Source organism: Sphaeramia orbicularis, chromosome 3, assembly GCF_902148855.1.
Source record: "Sphaeramia orbicularis chromosome 3, fSphaOr1.1, whole genome shotgun sequence".
Lineage (NCBI taxonomy): Eukaryota > Metazoa > Chordata > Actinopteri > Kurtiformes > Apogonidae > Sphaeramia > Sphaeramia orbicularis.
The window spans coordinates 15,063,753-15,074,921 of NC_043959.1; the positions used below are offsets into that span (position 1 = coordinate 15,063,753).

Below are 11,169 nucleotides of genomic sequence, written 5' to 3' on the forward strand. Positions count from 1 at the left end.
AGGTAATTGTGGACAGGTGATAAACAGTTGCATAAATCTTTGTTTATCTCACAAATATCATTTACACAACTTTCAAATGCAAACTATACAATTACAAAAATAATTAGCGCAAAAATTATGACTGACCACACAATTATGTTTTCACTCACAAATTTGGATGTGTCTGCCTCACAGCACTGCAACTTCTTATGTGAACTAAGGACTAAACTGAGCATGTGCAGAGTCAGTTAGGTGAGTCCTAAGTTGTTCCTGATTGGAGCAACTGCAAGAGTTACAACTGTCCCCAGTCTCCCCTACACTATTAACACCCAGGCCTGCTGGCAGAATGAAACTGTGAGGTAGACAGGAAATGCATAGACATGGGTGTGTGTGTGGGGGGATGAATACTTAATAAGATGAGGGGGGGGTTAGCAGTCCATCCTTGCCAGAGGGCGTGGTAGCGGTCCGTGATTTTCGCCGGGGAGGGGGGTCGGAGAGGGGGGGGGGATAAGCAGTCCATCCTTGTCAGAGTGTGTATGTGTGTGTGTGTGTGTGTGTGTGTGTGTGTGTGGGGGGGGGGGGGGGGGGGGGGGGGGGGGTACCTCCGTGATTAAGTGATTGTGTGTTGAGGGGTGATAGCATCATTGTCTGAGCAGGAGTGAAAGTGAAACTAACTCGCTTTAAAGTTCCTCTTATTCTCCAGGCAGCACACACACACACACACACACACACACACACACACACACACACACACACACACACACACACAAGAGCAGCGAGCGACAGAATCTCCGCGCAGCAAAAAAAAAGTTAATATATTGGCTACATCGACTACATATTGGCCGATGTTGATTAATTGGTGATACTCTATAATCGGCCCGATTAATCGGTCGGGCTCTAGCGTGAATACTGTCTGAACATAAGAACAATATTTAAAAAAAAAAAAAAAAAAAATGAGTAAGAGCTGTTATGCGATTGTATGAACAGGTTTGAAAAGCAGTCGGAGCTATCGTTTTACAGACACCGAAAGACAAAGAAAAGAGAAGTAGATGAATCCACAAATCCAGGAAACCAAACATACAGGGTGGGGAAGCAAAATTTACAATATTTTGAGGCAGGGATTGAAAGACAGTGTATGACCAATTAGTTTATTGAAAGTCATGACAATTTATTTGCCACAAGAAAATTTACATAATAGAAAATGTTTTTATTCTATGTGTCCTCCTTCTTTCTCAATAACTGCCTTCACACGCTTCCTGAAACTTGCACAAGTGTTCCTCAAATATTCGGGTGACAACTTCTCCCATTCTTCTTTAATAGTATCTTCCAGACTTTCTCGTAATAGTTTTGCTCATAGTCATTCTCTTCTTTCCATTATAAACAGTCTTTATGGACACTCCAACTATTTTTGAAATCTCCTTTGGTGTGACGAGTGCATTCAGCAAATCACACACTCTGACGTTTGCTTTCCTGATTACTCATATGGGCAAAAGTTTCTGAAAAGGTATGGATAATAGTGTTAGGTATGATTATGACATCAATATATGTTTGGTTTCAAAACAATTGACGTAGTGCCTGCTGAGAAAAAACAACTAAATGTTCATTGTAAATTTTGCTTCCCCACCCTGTAGATCTGTGAATCCTGTTTGGTGTCAGCTAACATTAATTTCTGCTGTATTTTTGGGTAAAATCAGACCTTAAATGATGTATTGTTTTGGCTAACGTTACTTCTTAGTAAAGCTCTTGGTTTCATGATCAGATCTTTCATGGTTTTTGTCTTCATTTTGTGATTCTGAACCTTGTGCTCCTACATGATTAGTAAATTAACTGAAACTGAGGTTAACCCAGTTTTTCAAATACGGGGGAACTGGAGAATAAAGCTACGACGGAGTATTAGGACCACATAAAAAATATAAACACTTGTCACTACAAGTATAAAGTCATAAAATATCGATAAAAACCCATCATTTAATGAGAATAAAGTCAAATACAAAAAGAATCACAATGTTATGAGAATAAAGTCATAGTTATGAAAAACCTCATAATTTAACAAAAATGTCATTCGTTTATGAGATTAAAGTCGTCATATTCTGACAATAAAGCCATAATATTACCAGAATAATGTGTTAATTTAAAAACAGGTGGTAAAAATCTGCTAATTTCCCAGAATCCAGTGGTGCCCTGCTGGTCCACAGCAGTAGTATCTGTGTTGTATAAAGTACTTGATCTGAACTAGACTCAGTAAATCTCCTCAGTCCCAGTAGATCCTGCATATATTCACTGGGGTCAGTCCACGGTCTACTGTAAATGCACTTTGGATCAGCTGGTTCTGGGCCCTAGTTCTGGACCCTGGTTGTCAGTGATGATGAAACCATGTATATTTGTTTCAGGTCAAAATAGCGCTGATCCCCTCCACCCTGGATGTCAGGATACTCCATTTCTGTCCACGTCAGTGTTCATGGACCACTTGTTCTTTGGTAGCTCGTACGGATCCATGTCCAGTCCAACTGTCCTTCATTTAATTTCATATTTCTCATTTTCCCTTTTCTCTGGCTGTGTTTACTGCTATACTCGTCATGTTGAGCAGGTTGGTTTTTGACACTCAGTCTGACTTGGAGGGGCGTGGCCTGGGGGGGAAGTGACATATGTGCATACCCTCTATAGCACGCCAAATCCAATAAACTCAATAAACACATACAATGCAATTTCATGAGATCAGTCTGTAAAGGTGGAGAACATCAACAGGACACTGAGAGAGTTCATCCAGAACTCGATGAGGCTATGGAACACGACTGGAGGCCAACTCAAAACCAAATGTGCAGGTGAGCATCAGATGCGGTATACATCAAGGAGATGCTCTGCACCCCCGCTGTTCTGCATAGGCCTAAACCCCCTCAGCCTGATCATCTCACAGAGTGCCATAGGGTACTGAAGTGGAACAACCATCACTCACCTCCTCTACATGGATGACATCCAGCTGTACGCCAAGAATGAGCGGGACATTGACTCCCTGATCCACCTCACTCAGATCTACAGCAAAGACACTGGGATGTCACTGGGACTAGATAAATGTGGGCAGATGGTATGTAGAAGAGGAAAGGGGATCACAACTGAAGGGGTTGAGCTGCCTCACAGGTGTCAAACATGCGGCCAGGGGCCAAATCCAGCCCCGCCAAAGGGTCCAATCTGGCCCGTGGGATGAATTTGTGAAATGCAAAAATTACACTGAAGATATTAACAATCATTGGTGTCAAAAACATTTTAATTCAGGTTCCACATACAGACACATACAGTCCAATTAGATTTCAAGTGGGTCAGAAGCAGTAAAATATCATAACAACCTGTAAATAATGACAACCCCAAATTTTCTCTTTGTTTTTTTTGGTGTAAAAAAGTAAAATTACATGAAAATGTTTACATTACCAAACTATGCTTTTACAAAAAATGTGAATAACCTGAACAAATATGAACAAACGGAAATGTCTTTAAAAAAGTAAATGCAATTTTACCAATATTCTGCCTGTTACTAAATGTTTTGTGCGATTGTAATGCACATGTGTAAATGATAAACTGAGAAACCGAGGCAGAATATTGTTCAAATTGCACTCGTTTTTCTTAAGACAATTCAAGTTGTTCATATTATTCAGATTTTTAAGGAAACTTTGTAGATGTAAACCTGATCGTAATATAATGTTACTTTTTTCACTGTTATTTTTTAACTGGTCCAACCCACTGGAGATCCAACTGGGCTGAGCCCTAGTAGATACATATGTACATTTATGTTAAATTTATTTATTTCATTAATTTTTCTGTGATTAATGACCGTTAATGGGTGCATATGTAATTCATGTCTTGCTTGTATCGTTTTGTTCTTCTTTTACTTCAAAGTTTGAGACAAATAAACTTAAACTAAACTAAACATTTTCCCATCAGTTAATTGGATTTTCTCAACACTAGGATTTTATTCATGGAAGTGCAGAGATGGTTTATTTGTTTGATCATGTCTGGATGAATCTAAAATGGCTGAAGCTGAGCCTCAGAATGGGTGTTTAAAGACAATAACAGCGATAACCTCCAGCACAGCTCCAACTGCACAGGGGATTCAGAGCCTGTGGTAATCACCGCACAAAAAAAAACAGTTTTATTTCATTATTTTAACAGGTTGCCCTTCTGAGAGTTTAAGTCTCATTTTTACGTGAGATCTGTCCAAATGAGCTGAATGACGAGGAACGGCAACGGTACACACGAACGAAACAGAACAATGTGTAGGAGCCAAATCCAATTAAAAACTCTCCTGAAGGGAGCATCAAAGCAGCTAAACCTCAGCACTCCTCAGATGTCATGACAGTGAAGAGAGTTTGGAATTCAAACACTAAAAAACTGTCTTTTAGCAACGCCACATCCTTGATTTGTCATCATTAGTGTGTGTGTGTGTGTGTGTGTGTGTAACAACGACTAACACACTGTTCACAGTATTATGGATATTAACAAAGTTTCCATTTTTCTCTATATCTGGGTCTCTCTTCCATATGGAAATGCTGTTTTAAGGCACGAAAATGTTGAAAATAATCGAACTATAAGAACATGGGGGGGGGGGGGGCAGAGCCTTTTCCATTGCTGCTCCATCCCTCTGGAGCTCCCTCCCACCTACCATCCGACACTGCTCCAACCTCAGCACCTTTAAATCCCTTTGAAAAACTCATTTATTTAAGATTGCTTTTAATGTTTAATTTTAATGTTTAATTGTTTTATATTCATATACCTGCCTTTTCCACCTGCTTTTTATCTGTTTAATGTGTTTGGGTTCTGTTTTTATCTGCTGTATGTAAAGATAAGATAAGATAAGATAAGATAAGATAAGATAAGATAAGATAAGATAAGATAAGCCTTTATTAGTCTCACAAGGGGAAATTTGAGAAAGTGTCTTTGAGTTCCATGAAAAGCGCTCTACAAATAAAATGTATTATCATTATTACCTGGTGATGTTTTAATTGGGGTTTGTCTGTTTGTCTGTCTGTGTGCAAGATAACTCCAAAAGTTATGGATGAATTTTGATGAAATTTTCAGGAAATGTTGATACTGGCACAAGGAACAAATGATTTAATTTTGGTGGTGATTTTTTTTTGTGGGGGGGGGGGGGGGGGGGGGGCAGTGGACTGATCTGCCTCGGTGGAGGTCTGTACTCTCCGAGTGCTTTTCTAGTTTTTAAAATGTTTCTAGTTTTATGAATGCTGGAACTTTACATCTTACCCAGGGACAACAGCTGAAAAATAGTGTTTTTGCAAATACTTCATTAATGTGTACGGTCCATGCTAAATACACAAACTAACAAACAAACAAATATCAAACAAACAAACAAATAACTAAATAAATAAACGAGAAAAGCACTCGGACAGCGCACACCTCCGCCAAGGCAGATCAGTGCCCCCCCCCACTGAGTATTGCATGACACAGAATTGGTGTGCCTGAGCACTTGTGACTTATCACTAATATTATTTATTTATTTATTTGCTGGTTCTGGATGTGTTCTGAGGGTTCTGGTTCTACGGGGTCTAGGTGAATGCTGGTTCTGGGTGTGTTCTGAGGGTTCTGGCTCTATGGGGTCTAGGTGAATGCTGGTTCTGGATGTGTTCTGAGGGTTCTGGTTCTATGGGGCCTAAGTGAATGCTGGTTCTGGGTGTGTTCTGAGGGTTCTGGTTCTATGGGGTCTAGGTGAATGCTGGTTCTGGGTGTGTTCTGAGGGTTCTGGCTCTATGGGGTCTGGGTGAATGCTGGTTCTGGGTGTGTTCTGAGGGTTCTGGTTCTATGGGGTCTAGGTGAATGCTGGTTCTGAGGGTTCTGGTTCTATGGGGTCTAGGTGAATGCTAGTTCTGAGGGTTCTGGTTCTGTGGGGTCTAGGTGAATGCTGGTTCTGGATGTGTTCTGAGGGTTCTGGTTCTATGGGGTCTAGGTGAATGCTGGTTCTGAGGGTTCTGGTTCTATGGGGTCTAGGTGAATGCTGGTTCTGGGTGTGTTCAGAGGGTTCTGGTTCTACGGGGTCTAGGTGAATGCTGGTTCTGGGTGTGTTCTGAGGGTTCTGGTTCTATGGGGTCTAGGTGAATGCTGGTTCTGGGTGTGTTTTGAGGGTTCTGTTTGAATGGGGTCTAAGTGAATGCTGGTTCTGGATGTGTTCTGAGGGTTCTGGTTCTATGGGGTCTAGGTGAATGCTGGTTCTGGGTGTGTCCTGAGGGTTCTGGTTCTATGGGGTCTAGGTGAATACTGGTTCTGGATGTGTTCTGAGGGTTCTGGTTCTATGGGGTCTAGGTGAATGCTGGTTCTGGGTGTGTTCTGAGGGTTCTGGTTCTACGGGGTCTAGGTGAATGCTGGTTCTGGGTGTGTTCTGAGGGTTCTGGCTCTATGGGGTCTAGGTGAATGCTGGTTCTGGGTGTGTTTTGAGGGTTCTGTTTGAATGGGGTCTAAGTGAATGCTGGTTCTGGATGTGTTCTGAGGGTTCTGGTTCTATGGGGTCTAGGTGAATGCTGGTTCTGGGTGTGTTCTGAGGGTTCTGGTTCTATGGGGTCTAGGTGAATGCTGGTTCTGGATGTGTTCTGAGGGTTCTGGTTCTATGGGGTCTAGGTGAATGCTGGTTCTGGGTGTGTTGTAAGGGTTCTGGTTCTATGGGGTCTAGGTGAATGCTGGTTCTGGATGTGTTCTGAGGGTTCTGGTTCTATGGGGTCTGGGTGAATGCTGGTTCTGGGTGTGTTGTAAGGGTTCTGGTTCTATGGGGTCTAGGTGAATGCTGGTTCTGGATGTGTTCTGAGGGTTCTGGTTCTATGGGGTCTAGGTGAATGCTGGTTCTGGGTGTGTTCTGAGGGTTCTGGTTCTACGGGGTCTAGGTGAATGCTGGTTCTGGGTGTGTTCTGAGGGTTCTGGCTCTATGGGGTCTAGGTGAATGCTGGTTCTGGGTGTGTTTTGAGGGTTCTGTTTGAATGGGGTCTAAGTGAATGCTGGTTCTGGATGTGTTCTGAGGGTTCTGGTTCTATGGGGTCTAGGTGAATGCTGGTTCTGGGTGTGTTCTGAGGGTTCTGGTTCTATGGGGTCTAGGTGAATGCTGGTTCTGGATGTGTTCTGAGGGTTCTGGTTCTATGGGGTCTAGGTGAATGCTGGTTCTGGGTGTGTTGTAAGGGTTCTGGTTCTATGGGGTCTAGGTGAATGCTGGTTCTGGATGTGTTCTGAGGGTTCTGGTTCTATGGGGTCTAGGTGAATGCTGGTTCTGGGTGTGTTGTAAGGGTTCTGGTTCTATGGGGTCTAGGTGAATGCTGGTTCTGGATGTGTTCTGAGGGTTCTGGTTCTATGGGGTCTAGGTGAATGCTGGTTCTGGGTGTGTTGTAAGGGTTCTGGTTCTATGGGGTCTAGGTGAATGCTGGTTCTGGATGTGTTCTGAGGGTTCTGGTTCTATGGGGTCTAAGTGAATGCTGGTTCTGGGTGTGTTCTGAGGGTTCTGGCTCTATGGGGTCTAGGTGAATGCTGGTTCTGGGTGTGTTCTGAGGGTTCTGGCTCTATGGGGTCTAGGTGAATGCTGGTTCTGGGTGTGTTCTGAGGGTTCTGGTTCTACGGGGTCTAGGTGAATGCTGGTTCTGGGTGTGTTCTGAGGGTTCTGGTTCTACGGGGTCTAGGTGAATGCTGGTTCTGGGTGTGTTCTGAGGGTTCTGGCTCTATGGGGTCTAGGTGAATGCTGGTTCTGGGTGTGTTGTAAGGGTTGTGGTTCTATGGGGTCTAGGTGAATGCTGGTTCTGGATGTGTTCTGAGGGTTCTGGTTCTATGGGGTCTAAGTGAATGCTGGTTCTGGGTGTGTTCTGAGGGTTCTGGCTCTATGGGGTCTAGGTGAATGCTGGTTCTGGGTGTGTTCTGAGGGTTCTTTGCATTCTGATGTGTTAATTTAAATTACATGAGGCTGAATACTGACTCGGATGAAGGTCGGTTCTGGTTCTGTTGGGTCTCCGTTCTGGTTCTGGTGTTGTAAAACTGTCCTGGTTGGTTGTTCGGTTGACTTTTGCAGCTTCTGTTCTTTAACTTCAGTTCTTCTGACGGACGCTTGTTGTTTCTTAGCTCCGAGTCATGAGTGTGGATCATCTGCTGACGTTCCAGAACATCTACTTAGACTGAGATTAACATCAGGAAAAGCATGAAAAACTAAGCTCCTCCCACTGGTGCTGGTAGAACCGGTCGGACCAGGTGCGGTTCCACTTCATTACAGGACACAGTTCACCTGTAACACACCAACACTTTGACTCTTCTGTCAGCCTTCGACAGGTCAGTTTTCGCTTCCACATTTTGTTTGGGTCTCACCTTTGCTGTGTTTGATTCGTTCAGAATAAATTTTAGTGACATTTATTACTGGTTAAAACTGGTTTTTGTTTGAGTTCAACTGACTAGATGATGTCGTATCGGCTCCATTTTACTTTGCAGATTCAGGAAATACCCTCCAATGTCTGACTGTGATAATCATGTGAGGCGAAGTCGTACAAAACAGGAGTGACTTTCAGTGAACGATTGGTGACATTTCCATCACAGCGTCATTAACACAGTGAGTCTGCACAAACTCAAATAAACGTTTGTTGTTGAAATGATGACGAGAATCTTCTTCAGTGCAACTTGAATAGAACACATCAAACACACGTTAAACAGACAACATGGATTTTCTACCGGATGTTGTTGTGGAAGTGGACACAGAAAATGCAGTCGAATGACACTAAACAGCATACTGTTGGTAGATGAACTGGGGTCAAAGGTCATTGTGAACCAACAGTCATACTCGTAGGTGCAGTCAGGGCTTCACAGAGGGTTCAGGTCTGGGATTCAGGTCTTTCTCTGAACAGGATATTTATACACGTCACTGGGATGCAGCCTCAGACTAGTGATGTGACATTCACAAACGAATCGAATCTTTTGAACGGCTCTTTGAAATGGACGATGGGAACCGAGTCTTTGTAAAGAGCCGTTCATTTTTTTATTTTTTTTTTGATTAATAACAGTGATTAATCACTGTTGTGTTTTTTGCAATTTTTTCCGTATGTTTACACACATTTATTGTTCTTGTTCTGAGGGAAAATGCACTACAGTTGTTAAAGTGTTTAAGTAATTGCAATGATGAATGAATGAATGAATAAATGAATGAATGTTTATTTCAGTTAAATACAAAATACAAAACATATACAGATAAAAAAAAAACAACAACAAAACAAAACACATACATATTAGAAAACAAGCAAACATAAAATTAACACATTTTGTAACTGAAAAAGGCAGAAGCTGAAGCCGGTGAAAAAGGCAGAAGCTGAAGCCGATAAATGGCTTTTGTGTTTTGTGCATTTTTTCTGTATGTTTACACACATAATGTTCTTGTTCTGAGAATTGCACTACAGTTCAGGTATTTAAGTAACTGCAGTGATTAATCACTGTTGTGTTTTGTGCAGTTTTTCCATATGTTTACATACATTTATTGTTCTTGTTTTGAGGAGAATAACATGCTATTTCATAAGAAAATGTTCTATTTTCTTCTTCATTTTTAGGCTACAGACTCGTCCACATAATGTACCGTGATGTTTTTGGTCCAGTTCCATCATTTGCCTAATGTCACCTCTCATGTCATATATTTACCTACACATTTGAACTAACATTCTTTTTTACGGTAAGATAATATTTACTGCTGCGCCAATTAAACACCTTTAAAATGTAATGTCAATCATCACACGTAGCCTATTTAGTCATTAAGATATTGATGTTTCAAAAGAATGCCAAAACATAAAAGTGCCAGTCTTTTGAACGGCTCTTTTCAGTGAACGGCTCCTGATTGAACGGCTCCCTTCAAAGAGCCAACAGTCCCATCACCACCTCAGACTAAAACACATGTCTGATTCAGTCACATGACTTGCTCCATGTTAGTAGGTCCATACAAAGTCGTGGTCATTTATTTATTTATTTTTATTTATTTATTTACACATCGTAAAACAGCAAGAGAAATTTAAAAAAAGAACATTCAAACAAGTAACAATCATTGTACAGGAGAGGTTAGAGGCCAAAAAAGGCTTATATGAATACCTCCCTGAAAATGAACAATACACAAGAAGAAAAAAAAAAGAAAGAAAAAAGAATTAAAAATACAATATAACTGAATTAATAAACTAAAGTAAAAACAATAAAAATGCAAATCACACTACAAATCATCAAATGCAAATCAAATGATGTACAGCCTTATATTTTTTTCATGAATTACAGTCCTTTTCAGATGCTTTTTAAACAAGATAAAGATGATGTCGATTGAAGTTCAGGTCGTAGATTATTCCACAGATTTGGTCCACGATATTTCAGAGAATACTAACAGACCGAAGTTCGGCAGTATGGAAGATAAAATTTGTTTGAATAGTGTGTAGGATAATTGTGAATAACAGAGGACAACATCAAGAAATTCTGAAAAACTTTGGGAAGAATATGAGTTAAGTGAACATATTTGGACATGAAGACACAGGTCTGGTAAACGTTCACATCACGTCATGACATTAAAAACCCTTTTCCAGTAAAAAGCTTTTCTCTCTGTGATGCTCTGACTGACCCTTCATTCTCACCTCAAACAATCTTCAGTCTACCTCCTGTGAACCAACAACAGCAGTATTTCATAAATTAGAGCCGACACCAGCCGCTGATGAATAATGCATTGATGCACAGGGAACTTTGTAACCAGGGTGAGATTTGTCAAAAAAACTGAGAGGCAGATGTTTTTGTTTTGTTTTTTTTGTTTTTTTCAGTCATAAAAAACAAGCAATCAACAGGCTTAATTCTTTTTTAAGTTAACGGTAGACCCTAGTACAGGGTCTCAAACATATGGCCCAGGGGCCAAATGTGGCCCACCAAAGGTGCCAATCCGGCCCCTGGGATGAATTTGCGAAGTGCAAAAATTCCACAGTCAAGGCTGTCAAACTAATTTTAGTTCAGGTTCCACATACTCCATATTTTCTTCTCAGTTTGATGTGAAAAAAATATTACATTATGCTCATAAATAATGACAACTTTAAATCTTTGTCTTTGTTTTAGTGCAAAAAAATGCCATTAAATTATTAAAATATTTACATTTACAAACTACCCTGTAACAATAGAATGTGAATAACCTAAACAAATATAAACAACCTGAAATGTCTAAAGAAAATTTAGCAT

General features: G+C 40.9%; 1 long non-coding RNA gene across 1 annotated transcript; it reads left to right on the forward strand.

Moving 5' to 3' along the window:
- Positions 1-8,214: 8,214 nt before the first annotated feature.
- Positions 8,215-10,813, forward strand: LOC115416109 (uncharacterized). The gene is made up of 3 exons (XR_003934920.1): positions 8,215-8,271; positions 8,428-8,545; positions 9,531-10,813. It is a non-coding gene; the product is annotated as an uncharacterized LOC115416109 (long non-coding RNA).
- Positions 10,814-11,169: the final 356 nt, after the last annotated feature.